We start from the raw sequence: 15,617 nt of genomic DNA, 5'->3' as shown, positions 1-15,617 counted from the left end.
TATTTGAGCTGTCAATTTTTTCAGGTCTCATAAATCTTTTTTTTTTTTTTTTCTCATTTGTAATGTTTATATTTCAGGGTGGGTGAGTAGATACGAACAAAGTTTTTAAATTATTGTTTCTTTTTGACCATTACATCCCTCCCAGAGGCACAACGTCTTGTTCATGTAAAATGTTTAATAAATAAAATGTTCACTGAAACGTAGTTAAGTTCTATTGATTGTACGGTTGGAAGTTTCTGAATAGAAGACATTCTTTGTAACTGTTGGATAAGCCCTGATCCCCAAGAACAAAGGAGACCCCGAAAATATAGTTTGGATGGCACTGGTTTTGGCATGTTGGCATCATAGAATTCGCAATCTCCAGCACTATAAGGGTAATGGCCGACAGGGAGATTGTCACCTGCAATAAATTGGTGCTACTGTGGGTGACAATTTTTGCCAGGGGAGTCTAACGGCCATTTATAATGTGCTGAGAATTATGTATACAGTCCATTACTCTGGGCCTTTTCTTCCCCATTGCTCTGCTTATAACTAACTCAAAACCCACAAGAATGAGCAGCTACTAATAGAGTTACACATATTATGTGGCCCTATACACCTGCATTTTCTTCAAGGTTTCCCATTGTATTCTGTGATGTTGATGGATGTTTGGAGAAGTGGGCCCAGTGTTAAGGCCAGTCCAGAGTGAGATTGGGGAGATTTGCTTTCTTGGATAAACCTAAAAACCCAGCTTGATGGTCACCAGGATGAGATGTTCTTGGATTTATGGCTCAATGATTGATAATACTGAACTTTTTCTAGATATGTATGTATGTATGTATGTATGTATATTGTTATTTGTAAAGCGCTCCTCGAGGGCAAAGCACTGTACAGCAAAAAATAAATTAGTAGTAACAAACAAGGGATCATTGGAATAAAAAGCAACAATAAGTGCATTATTAGAAATACAATTCACATAAATATAAAATATAATTACAATGCAGATTAAGTGCTCAGTGTCAAGGAAACAAAAGGCTAGAGGACCCTACCCCGTAGGGCTTACAGTCTAAATGGGAGTGTAACATACAGACACAATTCAGAGGGGTATTAAGGTGCTGTGGGTTACAGTTTGTTACACTGTTATATAAGTGCCACTTCAGGTGTTATCCAGGTGCTCCCAGAGGTAGTCTTTGAGTTTTTTTTTAAAAACACTGAAGGAGGATTCTCTCCTGAGAGATTCAGGAATGGCATTCCAAATATAAGGAGTCGCAAGAGAGAAGGGTTTGATACGGGAAACAGCAGTAGTAGTGGGGGGTACAACCAACGGTTGCTCTGAGAGGAGCGGAGGTTTCGGGCAGGAACATATAGAGAAACAAGAGTTGAGATGTAGTTAGGTGCAGAGGAATGAAGGGCTTTGAAGGTTATGAGGAGGAGTTTATAAGTTATTCTTTGTTTTATAGGAAGCCATGATAAGGACTTCAGCAGCGGAGGGGCCTGTACCCTTTTGTATGAGAGGAGGATAATTCTTGCAGCAGTGTTTAATACAGACTGTAGAGGGGAGAGATGGGAGTTAGGGAGGCCAGTTAGTAGAAGGTTACAGTAATCTAGTCTGGATAGGATAAGCACATGCATGAGCGTCTTGGATGTATCAGGTGAAAGGAAGGAATGGTTTTTGGCAATATTGCGTAAGAAAAAGTGACAGGTTTTGACAGTGGTGTTAATATGCCCGGATAAGAGTTAAGGGGACACCTGACCAAATGCTGGACCTCCAAGGGGGGCTTGAACTGAAGAAGAAAAAAAAAAAAAAACAGATCTAAGGAATATGTTCCTGTTTAATGGTAAGCCAAATGTTAGGCACCCAACAGTGGTCACTTACCTGATACCACAGGCCCAGGTGCTTCTGTTAGTAGCAAACTGCACCAGCCCAGGGTACTTTTCAGTGAGCACCACAGCGATCCTTTTATTTCTGTTCATTCTTCTGTGCCCTGAGGCCAATGTGTGTGGTATAGTGGGGGGGGGGAAATGTCTTTGCATTTTCTCCCAACTGCACCAGCACATATAAAGAAAAATCAGGAAGATGATCCTTTTGTGATGCTCACACTGAAGTACTCTGGGTCATGCTAACAGGAGCACTGACCTGGGGTATCAGGAATGTGGGTATAAGCACCAGGTGCCTTTCACCTCTAGAAAAGACTGCCGCTGTAGTTGCATTTATACTGCCTGGGAAAGCACGGTGTGTCGCTTAGTGACCAAGTTTGCTGCTAACAGCTGAGCTGCAACATGAATTTTTGTCTCTCATCCATGGAATTCCACCATCTGTGAAGTTCTTGGGTGCTACATTTTCAGACACTAATGTTTACACAATGGCAATTTAGTACAGTTCTTCAGCATTCTCCTTGTTAAACAGTGACCCATAATACACAGAGAATGTTAATCATTCCTAATGGTCTCTAGCACACTGAAGCTTACAGTCTCCTTTCCCTACCACATACGTCCGTTTCTTCCATATCAAGAGAAGTCCTCGACTGGATAAAACTGCTGAGAATCTGTACTTCAGATAATAATCAATAAACTTCTATTTGAGCAGCTTTCATGTGCGCCCAGACCTCTCATCCTCAAAAAGAATTCTGTCCTATTAAGAAGTGTTACATTGCTTTGTGAAGAGTCTGTAGATAGCAGAATGTTCTCCATGTGGAGTATAACATTCAAGTTTATGGGGTTGATGTCCCCCGAACTACGCACTCAATTTCAATTTCTCATAGGAGAACGTCCTCGGAAATATTCAGTTATTTGCCAGAGCATGAGAATGTCAGCCAGCGAAGTTTATTACTGTGTTTGCTGAGCCGCCATTGGTCCTTCCATGATAAAGCTCTCACTGTCTCATGGATAATTTTATAAAGGGATTTAACATATTGCTTAAAAAATGAAACCCTGCTTCCTGTTTTATTCCTGTGTGCCAATATAGCTCTATCTAATTTCATTGTACCACCTTCTCGGCAAGAATCAATTCTCAGTTCCATGGTGGGAAGTAAGTTCTATATTAAGCATTGGATCATTGTGCAGCTCTACGTGCGTTAGGAACAGGATCGTGGTAATGTTCAAATAATTCGAAGTACAGTTGCGAATGGAACTTGATTCCGATGTGCAAAGAAACCCATCAATTTTGTAGTGTGTATTGTGCCTGTAGGTTACTATTAAATTACTAAAATATTAGAGAAATTGGTGCGCAGTGCCAGTAACTGTACCATTATTAATGAGAAAGGGAGTATCAGAAAATAATTAATGAAGGGAGAAAAATACTCTCGGTTCACTCCAGTCCATGGGTGCAGAAATCTGAAACCGCAAAAGGTTGTGAGTTTTCTCCAAAAACTGAGGCACTTACTCATAGGCTGAGTAGGCTATGAGTAAGTGCCCCAGTATTCGCGAAACGCGTTAGGCGGTCACCTGTATGTCCTAATAAATGATTTGAATTTTTTTATCTTAATTTTGAACCTTTTGCTGTTACTATTAAATTACTTCCTTTAGTGTTACCTAACCAGTTTTATTGTGGGCGTTTCATATGAGGATGAGGCTCTATTACCCATGTATGTTTGGTTACATATGCTCATAGAAATGCCCAGTGATATCTAATAGCCTTATAGTTACGGTAGAAAGGTATATAATCATCTATATACTGAGCTCTAGAGGTCCCCAGCTTTACTGAGATGCACTGTATTATAACGGGGGCTGGCTATGCTGAAAGAGAGAGGGGCTATTTTGCAATTGATATAAAAACCTGGATTGGATTTGTGGGCAGAGCACAAAGGCACGGGCCTAGGGCAGCAAAGTGGCGGCATACTGTCTGCATCTGAATTGGGGAAACGTGACCGCGATCAAGGAGGGGAGCAACAGAGAGTGGGAGGGGTTTGGGGACTAATAGGGTGCAAGTGGCCATGGGGTGCACCAGCGTTAAATCCAGCCCAGAAGAAACCAAGAGAGACTTGAGTGATTTTTGTAAAGTCTACTGAGCAGCAATTTGTCCTTCCATGATGAGATGATGGAATCCATTGCGGTGAATATAAAACTTTATATAAAAATAAAAAGGCACAGAGATGGGAATCAAGGAGTAAAGTCAGTAACATAATGTAATAGGGTTGTATGGAGAGGAGGACAGGCATCAGAGTGTGTTGTTTATACAGTCGATAAACAGAGAATGGGGAATATTTGTGCTACTGTATATGAATGGAGCAACCTGTTTATGTGCTTTGTTTGTCATTTCTATTCTGCATATGTATACTTCTAATCAGAGCCACCAACAGAAACATTGTGACCCTGTACAAGTAAATTATCTGGGCGGCCTCCCATGAAAATAAGTGTTGGACATTATTGGTCACGCCCCTTGTGTGCGTTTCTCAAACGATCAACTAGCAGGTAGATAGGTTTTCCTAAGACAAAAGGTTGGACTTAATGGATTTTTTTTTTTTATACCAACTCACAAATCATTTTACTGAATAGCAGGGCTGTATCTCAGAGGAAACTGATCCTAACTGCTGGGGGTCCAGGAACTATTGGGGGGGGGCAAGTCAGATGTGACTGATAAGCAGATGGAAAATGGCTCAGTGGGAGCAACCAGTTACAGTAGGACTGAGGGTCTTTTCTGTGACCTATATGTGTACAACATGGAAGTGATTAAAGAAAACACATTGGCATGTCCTAACTGTGAATAAGTATGTACTGACAGAAATACGGCCTTATAGAAACACAGACTTGCAACATAAAGAGATATTGAGCAACACTTTATAAATGATCCTTATCTCACGGCCGTATACATTCCGAGGAACCAAAATGGGCATCCAGCTGGCTTGCACCTGGCTCAGTCAGGACGTGCATTATGGATGTTCATAAAATGCCCCCAATCCATCATTTTTGGAACACTAAATATTCAAATTTATATAAAAACAAAAATCGAAATAGCATTATCTGTCACATTCAGGTGTCAGAGCTTTAATGTCACATGACCACATGAATGATTCTGATTCAGTTCAACAGTTTGGGCAACTCCGAAACCTGCAAATCACTTTCTTTTACTATTCAGACTTACAGGCAAAGCCTCCCCTGCCTGGTATCAATGGATCCTAGTGAGCCCCTGTCTGGGAAAATTCTCATTAATCCCTTATTATTTCCACCATGAGCTTTTACAACTAGAATACTTGGTACTGTCTCCATGATCTAACTGTTGTGAGAGTGGGGCCTGGATGTCGGCTTCTCTGGTGGGCCCTAGAGGTTCAATCTAACACTGTGCAGACAATCCGGCCTTGACCCACAAATCTGCCCATTAAGAGTTTTATTCCATGGGTAACCAACTAACTGTCAGCCAGCTCTTGCAGGATTCCGCCCCTGCTCCAGAAGCGCACAGGTAGTTTTATTAGCTCCTGATTAAGTTGACCATAGTATGTATGTAGGGACCTTAGACTGTAATCTCTGTAAAGCACCGTAGAAATGTAAATACGGGGACATAATTCAATAACCATGGGGATTTATGGGGAATCTCCCCCAAGTAGAAGCCTGGGAGAACCCAATTAAAACATTACAAAAAAAAATATATAATACACTGAGCTTTAAGGTGTAGAAAGACTGGCACTGGGTGCTGATATATTCAACTCTAACACGCAGCCTGGAGCTCTGAATAGAGACAATAACAGCTTTGCATTTGTCTTTCACTTGATACTTGTGTGCTTAGTGCAATTCCGAGCAAGCAGCACCCATACAAGTAAGGGAACACCACCCCAATCCAGGGATTGAACCTGCACATTGAAAGGGAATTCACCAACATTATGGGCAGAAAAAACTGTTTGCAATGAAAACCTATTTTGTTTCTGTGTCTAAAGAACAAGCAAAGAAGTTGGACTACATTCCACATTCTGCTTCCTGCTTGTTCCAGCATTTCAGATAGACTTTATTTGCAGCCCAACCTCATTTCTTTATGGCTATATTTATTTTATGCTACTTTATCTCATATTCACTAATCCAGGGGTCAACAACCTTTACTATCAAAAGAGCCCTTTTGCCCCCTCTTTCAATAAAGAAAAATAGTCTGGAGCCAAAAAACATAACACAGCTTATAAACTTTTAAAAGTTGTAACCTTTTTTTTAATTTTAACTATTACAACAACAGAAAACAAGAAATCATACCTTCCAAGGAAACAGAAAGAGGGACAAAAAGATTTGCCGCGCGTATCATGGCGACATTTTTTTAACCATGCCCGTTTTCGTGACTACACCCCCTAATTATCATGTCCATTTTACAAATTTTGGCAGGTTATGAGAGCTTGAACACATTTCTGTGTTTTTTTTTTGTGTTATTACAGTTTTGAAGGTGAATTGCCCTTTAAGTTGTGACTAAGTTCTTATCTTATCTAAAACCGTTACAAAAGTATCTTAAAGTATGTACTCTGGGCTCTCTGCTAAGAGCCAATTAAGTTAGAAACTTTGTATCTTTTTCTGGCAGTTCAGTGCAGCAGATCAAAGAGAAACTCAGACATATCAATAAAAATCCGGGACTGTGGGTTGAGCTGTAAAAAGCTGGACTGTCCCGCTCAAAACGGGACTGTTGGGAGGTATGAACAAACAGAAGTGCAGTGTGTATGCGTAGGCCTACTTTGAAATAAATTAAACACTGAATAGCCCTATTAAATGTTAGTGTTCTCATCTGTTTAATGCGACTTCGGTTTCTGAAGCTCAATGCTGATCTTCCCTCTCTTGTCTTGAGTGTGTGACCGCGGTAAGGACCGTGATGAATCTTCTTGCTGCGACTCAGTCTTGCCTGTCACTCCTGGGACATCTGATTAAGGCTATTCAGTGTTTAAGCCTACACATACACACTGCACTTCTGTTTGTTCATACCTCCCAACTGTCCCGTTTTGAGCAGGACAGTTCCGCTTTTGACAGCTCAACCCGCAGTCCTGGATTTGTATTGATATGTCTGAGTTTCTCTTTAATCTGACATCTATACATCCCTCGCACCTGCTGGTGCTTAAGTACAAGGGCACCTTTTGAGAGTCGCTGTTGATGAGCTTGGGGAGGGGTCACAGGGACCATGATTAAAAAAGTAGGGGTTAGTTGTTAGGTAATATATGGCTTCAATATCCCTTTAAAGCACTAAATTCAAACCATTTTATTTCCAAATCTAGAATCGTTTGAACAATATATGTTTTACTCATTAGTATTCCTTTAAAAAAAAGTTGGGTTTTCTTATACTTTTGGAATACGCCTTTGTGGTCCAACAGTTCTGTATTCCATAATATACAGATATATGGAAACTTATTTCTTGCTATAGTTTCAGGAATAGCTTTTCAAGAACCTTGCACCCAAATTTGCTTTCAGGCTAAACCCCTTAACCGCTGCTTCTGAACCCAGTTGGCCGGGAAGCCCACAGCTTACTAACAATGTTCACAGTCTCTGACATTGCAGAATTTCCAATGTTGGGCCAGCAAGGCATTTACCCCAGGGAAGTTTATTTGCCTCCTATGTGCTATTTGCCTTCTTCTGCATTCTCATCAAGAGTTTTATGTACTTAGTGCACACCATGAGTCCTACTTTCCCAGTTCTGGGATGCCGCTTGTGTTTTTTTGGTCCACAATGCAATATTTAAGCGATAATCTAGAGGGAAAGAATGTTGAAACTAAAGCTGGCCATAGACTCAAAGATCCGCTCGTTTGGCGACATCGCCAAACGAGCGGATCTTTCCCCAATATGCCACTAACGGCATGGCTATATCGGGGGTAATCTGAATGTTCGGCCGTATGGTCGAACGATCGGATTACGAAACGCCAAGGGGCTCCGACGGGTCGGTCGGGGAAAAATCAAACCTTCCCGATTGATATCGTGACCAGATATCGATCGGAAAGACCCTTTGGAAGCCCACATACACTGGCAGATAAGCTGTCAAATTGGTCTAAACGACCGATATCTGCCCGTGTATGACCACCTTAAGAGTAAATATGTTATCTTTATTTAATTCCTATAATGTAAGAAAAGTATGTAAGAACATAAACAATATATCAATTGTCTATAAATATATATATATATATATATAAACACACCCACTATTGGAATAATACAATAACCTTAAACAGAGGAGCAGATATGATTATTAGAGAATTCCTTATACCTGGAATCCCCAGATCCTCACGTGTTGCTGTTGTACTGCAGGTCCCTGGGTTCCCTGTGCCCGTCTCTAGCAGATTGTTGGTAGAACAGCTGGCAGATAAAGGTGGCATTGCTAGGGAAGTGACAGGACGGTGTTGCAGACAGAATTCACACCCAACACTTGGATGCCTGCCACTCCCCAGGCCTTTACTAACAGCTGGAAAAATTCCCTCTTGTATCCACTGCTCAGTTAATTTCTCCTACTTGGAGTGGGAACCTAATCCCCCTGACAGGAATCCCATTAAACGTGCAACTTTAGCTTTTAATTTACCTCTGAGAACAATGACTCCTTGTGCCCGGCCATAGCTGCTCAGTTTATTGATCCTTTGGGCTGTGTGTGCAAGCTATTGAAACACTCATTTATTTTCCCAAATACCCAAAATTCTCAAGACAGATCAGCCCTAAATGGATATGAATGAATATTTGATCCACTGACTTGCAGAATAAACTAGCTTGCAAACAACTCCAGCATTAACCTTGCCATCCTATGCAATGCTACTTACTTGGGGTTCAACTATAGATAGAACTGATAAATTGTGCTGTTACTTTCTTTAGTAAATGTAGATTTCTCACTCAATGACATTTTTCTCAAAGGTCTAAAGTGACCATATGCGATAAGATCCGTTCGTTTGGTGATATCTCGCCGAGTTAATCTGAACAATGTCTGAACGATTGGATTACAATGAAGAGAATGGCGCCGATGGGTCGTTGGACTTCATTAACTAGCCGATGCGTTCCTTCATCACCTGAAAAATAAAAAAATACCTGATCGATATCTGATATCATAGTAACATAATAAATTCGATTTGAAAAAAGATACACGTCCATCAAGTTCAACCTTTTAACTTTTTTTGAATCTTTTTAAATTTTTTATAACAGTTTTTCAGTACAATTGTCACATTTTAAGATAGCATATAAAAAACTGAGAAGGGGTCATTCCAACATTTTCTACATGAATATATAACCACATTATAGCTGTTCCCGATCAAAGCTATCTGTTACAATCATACTTTTATTTATACAAATGCTGAAATGTGGAATTCTCTCCCTGAATCAGTTATACAGGCTGATACATTAGATAACTTTAAAGGAGAAGTCAACGTGTACGGGAAAAAAACCCTCCCCTGTGTAGGCCCTCCCTCCCCCCCGGCCTACCTGCCCCCTCCCGGGCAAATGCCCCTAACTTATTACTTACCCCTCCTTCCAGGTCCTCTGCTGCGGAGTTCATGGGCACCATCTTCTCCCACACACTCTTTCCGCTTTGGACTGGTGTTTTTTGGCGCATGCACAGTACGAGGCATTTACCAGTAAGGATCTTCTGTGCATGTGCTGAAAGTCACAAAGTTTCCGAAAAAAAATATGAAACTTTGTGACTTTCGGCACATGCGCAGAAGATCTCCATAACCCTGCACACCATCTATCTGTTTCTCTCAAATTTAGAGGTGGTGCCTTACCCAGACCTGCATACATGCGCAGAAGATCTTTACCGCAAAATGCCTCCAACTGCGCTTGCTCCAAAAAATGCTGGTTAAAGCAGGAAGAAGAGCGCGTGGGAGAAGATGGCACCCGTGAACTCCGCAGCAGAGGAACCAGAGACCTGAACTTGCTTCCCCACTAATAGCGACTGTTTAACTCCATTAAAGCTGTGGGCATGGCCTTAATGTTATTGACCGTGTCTCTGCCTGTCTCACCTGAAGCAGGGATTTGGGGAGCTAATTCGAACTGTTTTTGTAACAAATGGAAATCATGCGCTGGGTCTTACTGGGATTATGTGCTTATTAGGCAGCACAAATTCACTGGGGGTGTGATAGTGATCCCTGCAGCGTGTGATTCTAACCACTACTAGGCCTTTTTTTGGTTTGATAGTTTAAAGGGGAATTCATCTAAGAAATAACTTTTATAAAGGTGCACTTACTCTTTATTTATCTTGCTTTTTATAATTAAAAATGGCATACTTAAAGCATATATTTATATCTGAAAACACTAATTACTACTGACTACAGTTAATTTATGGTAACTTGCCCTTTTAGACCCTTTTACGCTTTAATTTTTAAAAAACATTTTATGATAGTAATTACATTTAAACATTTTAGGAGTCATTTACTTACGTATGCGCAGTGTGAAAAGTGCAGTTTATGGACGGAATTCACCATGGTTTTTACTCACGATGCACAGCTTTTTTTTCCCCCAAAATTCCAGCACCATTGTGGCTGTGTGCAGAATAGCGATTGCACACAATGATTCAAAACGAATGCACTAACACATGTACATGAATTGGGGGAAATTTACACCTGGCATTTTCATTTGAAAGTGTCACTTCCAGTGCAAAGGCTTAACAACACTAGTGCCTAGTTCACTGGGTGCAGCTGCTTATTGCATATTGCATTGCCACCCGTCCGGTAAAACACCTGCCAGGGACGGGGCCGGTATTACATATTTACCAGCAATGTAGCTGCCGGTAATTTGTAATACGCTTAACAAAAGGCCTTGCCCTCGGGTGGAAATTTAGCTTTACTTCTTCATCTTCCCCTCGCGCGGTGTGGCCTCTCCCCATTTGCATCACGGCCCGTCATCTTCCCCTCGCACGGTGTGGCCCGTCCCTTTCACGTCGCGGCCCCTCCCCTTTTGTGTCACGCCCCGCCCCTTTGCCCCCCCCCCCCCGCTGGCCGGTAAAATTTTTTTTTTACAAATGTGGCAACCCTAACTGCATACCTCCCAACCCGCAGTCCCTCATTTGTACTAGACAGTCCCGATTTCTCTGCACTGAACAGCCAAAAAAGATACAATGTTTCTAACTTAATTGGCACAGCTTAAAGGGCAATTCACCTTCATTAGTAAAACTGTAATAAAACATAAAAACTACAGAAATGTGTTCAAACTTTCATAACCTGGCAAATTTTGTAAAATGGGCATGGTAATTAGGAGGTGTGGTAGCAAAAGGGGGCGTGGTCAAAAATGTTTCCCTCTTTCCGTTTCCAGAATGTTGGGAGGTAAGTTATTGATGCAAGCTGCTGTGTTAACCCTGCAATTACCACAGTATCCAGGCTGGCAGTAGCACCAATTTTGCTTTGGCCAATTGTCCACAAGTATCTTAAAGGGGTTGTTCACATCTGAGTTAACTTTAGTATGGTGTAGAGAATTCTATTATGACACATTTGCAATTTTTTTAAAATTATTTTTTGAGTTATTGAGTTATGTAGCTTTTTATTCAGCAGTTTTACAGTTTGCAATTTCAGCAATCTAGATGCTAGGGTCCAAATTCCCCTAACAACAACGCATTGATTTGAATCAGAGACTGGAGTATGAATAGGAGAGGCCTGAACAGAAAGATGACTAATAAAAAGTAGCGATAACAATAAAGTTGTAGTCTTAAAAAGCATTTGTTATTTAGATGGGGTCAGTGACCTGCTTTGGAAAGCTGGAAAGAGTCAGAAGAAGGAGGCAAATAATTTTAAAATATGAAAAAAGAAAAAATGAAGGCCAATAGAAAAGTTGCTTAGAATAAGCCATTCTATAACATACTAAAAATTAACTTAAATGTGAACCACCCTTTTCAGAAGAATGCCTCTAACTTTATTCTTTAGCCTTTATTTCTGGGGTCACAAATCCCAGGAAGCCAAAAAAACTATTGTGATCAGTAGCGTAACTAGGTATTACTGGGTCCACAGCAAATTATCTTTCAGGCCCCCAAAATGTCCAAGTTGTTTTACAAATATTTATTGAAATTGTATATGAATTAGAGCTTTATGGGGCCCCTTTAACTCCTGCCCCCACCCCCAGGGTCTGCTTCCTCTGTACTTACGCCCCTCATTGTGATTGTTACTTTTATTACATATCTTTCTATTCAGGCCCACTCCTATTCATCTTCATTTTCTTTGCAAATTACCATAGTAATGTATGGTTGCTATGGTAATTTGGACCCTAGCTACCAGATTGCTGAATGTGGAAACTGGAAAGCTGCTGAAAAAGAAAGCTAAATAATTGAAAAACCACAAATAAACCAATTGCACATTGGCTCTGAATATCACTCTCTACATCATACTAAAAGTTTATTTTAAGGTGAACTTCCCCTTTAATTGTTTATATTGAATATGCACTTACTTAAAATACACTTTCTTAATATGCTTGTGTATTTAGCACTAATATTTTAATTAGTGATGCACCAAATCCGCTATTTTGGATTCAGCCAAATACTAAACCAAATTGTAATTTGCATATGCAAATTAGGGGTTGGAAGGGGAAAACATTTTTTACTTCCTTGTTTTGTGACAAAAAGTCACGCGATTTCCCTCCCTGCCCCTAATTTGCATATGCAAATTAGGATTCGGATTTGGTTTGGCCAGGCAGAAGGATTTGACTGAATCTGAATCCTGCTGAAAAAGGGCGAATCCCGAACCAAATCCTGGATTCGGTGCATCCCTTTTCTTTTCAATTGTGTTTATTAGCATTTTCAAATAAACAGCATTAGGGCTCTTACTGACGAGCGATTGAAACTTCGCTCCCCTGCGTTCCGTTTTTCTGCGTTCAGCCACAGGGGAGCGCAGGAATAGACACATTAAGCTTTTTTCAATGGGGCTGTACTCACAGAGGCGCGTGTAAAATACCCTTTTTCCTCCAATAAGGAATTAAGAATTTCCTCTCTGCTTTAGTAAATAAATCGAGATGAAAAGGGGACAAAAAGGGAGATACTTGGTAATTGCTACCATGCAATTTATACAGTGCATCGCTAATTTTAATATAATATTGCTACTACCATTCCAGTAAAAATGTTAATTTTGATATTTATACTTGGGTACTATTTTGTACCTGGGGGGTGCAGGCCCTTGAGATTAGGTTTCCTGGTGGGCCCCAGGCACCCCAGTCCGACACTGCATACATAGAGCCATTCAAACATACAGCCATCATCAATGGGAACCAGTAGTGTTCTCCTCCAATCAGATGCAGAAGGGCTAGAGCAGTCACATACAAACAGACTCATCGTGATTTACTTCTCTGCAGCCGCCACTGATCTCAGGCCTTGATTTTGGGCGATTTCAAATGCTCATTACAAATATATCTTCATCTTTCACTGCTGGATTTTGTTCCCTATAGCACCTGAAATAATAATGAACGGAGAAAGCAAACACAAGGGCAGGGCTCCTTTGACTAAACCATAAAACACAGCATTAACTAGAGTAAAAATATGCCAAGGTGCCTTTGTATGAAGTTCAATCACCAATGACTCAATGGGTGGACGGTGGATTTCTGCTTCCAAAGGCTGCACAAGCTGCTGTTAGTGCTGCCCAATGGGAGCTGAACTGCAATATATTCCCAGGCATTCTTCTTTTCTTTTTATTGTTTAGTTGGGCCTTCCCTATACCAACATTAAAAAGCAAAGAAAACAAATCAGCAGTTTCAATGATTCCTGCACATCCAGTTGTGCAGTTCTCCCCATGTCTGCGTCGATTTACTCCAAGTACTCCAATTTCCCCCCACACTCTAAATACATACAGGCAGGGCCATTGGCTCCTGATAAGATTGACCCCAGTGTGTGTATTTGATAGGGACCTTAGACTGTAAGATCCAGGCCTGGACTGGCAATCTGTGGGTTCTGGCAAATGCCAGAGGTGCTGCTGTAAATTGCCATAGTCAGTTGATATTTATTGGGCTGGTGGGGGGTTTGCTTGGGCCTCTGTGTATTGGAGTGCCAGGGCCTATTGTGAATTCCAGTCCGGACCTGGTAAACTCCACTGGGGAGAGACTGATGTGAATTTATAATCTCTGTAAAGTGCCGTGAAACATGTCAGCATTATGTAAATAAACTTCATAATGAAAGAAATTACAGCTCTAAATATAAATCCAACATACATTTTAAATTGTTTTAAAAGTGATTTGTAAAATTCATTGCTACTGACTGCACTAATTATTTATCCCTTTTTTTATCCCTTTCAGTTCTCTGCACTCACCCCCTGGTTCTGACACTCTAGCAGAAGTCTATTCCCCTCCAGGTCTGTTAATCAGCTGGCTTCTGCTACATTGCAGAGAATATAAATAGCCAAATACTCTTGTAGTTGCAGTTGCAAATCATTTTAAAACCATTGATTAATTGCAATTAACATATATTGGAAAATTTTTTAGGATTGAAGCAAACCATATTTTTTGCATTCTTCAAGTCACATGACATGAATGGATTTGATTAAGCTAATTTTAAATGGTTAGATGAATATGTATATACAGGTATGGGATCCCGTTATCCTGAAAGCTTTGAATTAGGGAATAGACTCCATTTTATCCAAATAATCAAAAATGATTTCCCAGTACCTTGTACATGATCTAAACTAAGATATAATTAATCCTTATTGGAAGAAGAACCAGCCTATTGGGTTTATTTAATGTTTACATGATTTTCCAGTGGACTTGAGGTATGAAGATCCAAATTACAGAAAGATCCATTATCTTAAAAGCCCCAGGTCCCAAGCATTCTGGATAATAGGTCCCATACCTTTATTGTATGTATATATATATATATATATATATATATATATATATATATATATATACTCCCCCAAACACCCAGCACTCACGATAAATATACTTTCATTGCCTGGGTGCATGCATCAAGATACTTCATACGATCCTCTCCAGAAGAAGCCGCACAACTCAGGACTTATTGCAAAGTAATAAATTTATTAAACACACTAACGTTTCGGCTGCAACATCAGCCTTTGAGAGGCTGATGTTGCAGCCGAAACGTTAGTGTGTTTAATAAATTTATTACTTTGCAATAAGTCCTGAGTTGTGCGGCTTCTTCTGGAGAGGATTATATATATATATATATATATATATATATATATATATAAGCAGTCTGTTAGTAAGAAGAGCTTGAGATGGAATGTCGCTGAGATGGGGCCCTGCTGTCTACAGGGAAACTGCAGGTAAAATACAAGCTTTTACTATATGAAGGAATATTTTGTAGAGTTCATTGCACAGAACTGTATGGCCTATACATATTTCCCTTGGTATGTTAAGCATTTGCATGTATTTTTTTAGCCCACTGAATTAAATTCCTAAGGTCATTAAGGCAGAGGGGAAACGTTGCACACGAAATCTTCATTTTCACCGGGAATTTTTTGTTAAATAAATCAGACATACGAGCAGCCTAGGAATATGTCAGTAGAATAGGGTTATCAGGCTCATCATTGCAAAAAGAACCCCATCATATCTTGTTCTGAATGACTTCAATTAGGGATGTACTGAATCCACTATTTTGCAGAATCTCTGAAACAATCTTGGAAGATTTGGACGAAAACCAAATCTGAATCCTAATTTGCATATGCAAATTAGGGCCGGGAAAGGAAAAAGTGGAAAAAAATTGGTTTGCTTCCTTGTTTTGTAACAAAAAGTCACGTGAAATCCCGTCCTCCCCACAATTTGTATATGCAAATTAGGATTCGGTTCGGCTAAGCACAAGG

The 15,617-nt window shown here is 40.3% G+C and overlaps 1 long non-coding RNA gene across 2 annotated transcripts in view; it reads right to left on the bottom strand.

The window, feature by feature from the left end:
- Window positions 1-7,844: 7,844 nt before the first annotated feature.
- The window catches only part of LOC108711483, a 47,164-nt gene continuing 39,391 nt past the window's right edge, over window positions 7,845-15,617 (bottom strand). The window contains exon 5 of one of the 2 annotated variants that reach the window (XR_001934911.2): window positions 7,845-8,912. This is a non-coding gene — a long non-coding RNA (uncharacterized LOC108711483). The remainder of the gene's footprint in view (window positions 8,913-15,617) is intronic. The other variant, XR_005966368.1, reaches the window with a different exon arrangement.

This window comes from Xenopus laevis, chromosome 3L (assembly GCF_017654675.1).
Source record: "Xenopus laevis strain J_2021 chromosome 3L, Xenopus_laevis_v10.1, whole genome shotgun sequence".
NCBI lineage: Eukaryota > Metazoa > Chordata > Amphibia > Anura > Pipidae > Xenopus > Xenopus laevis.
This window is presented reverse-complemented; position numbering and strand designations above follow the sequence as displayed.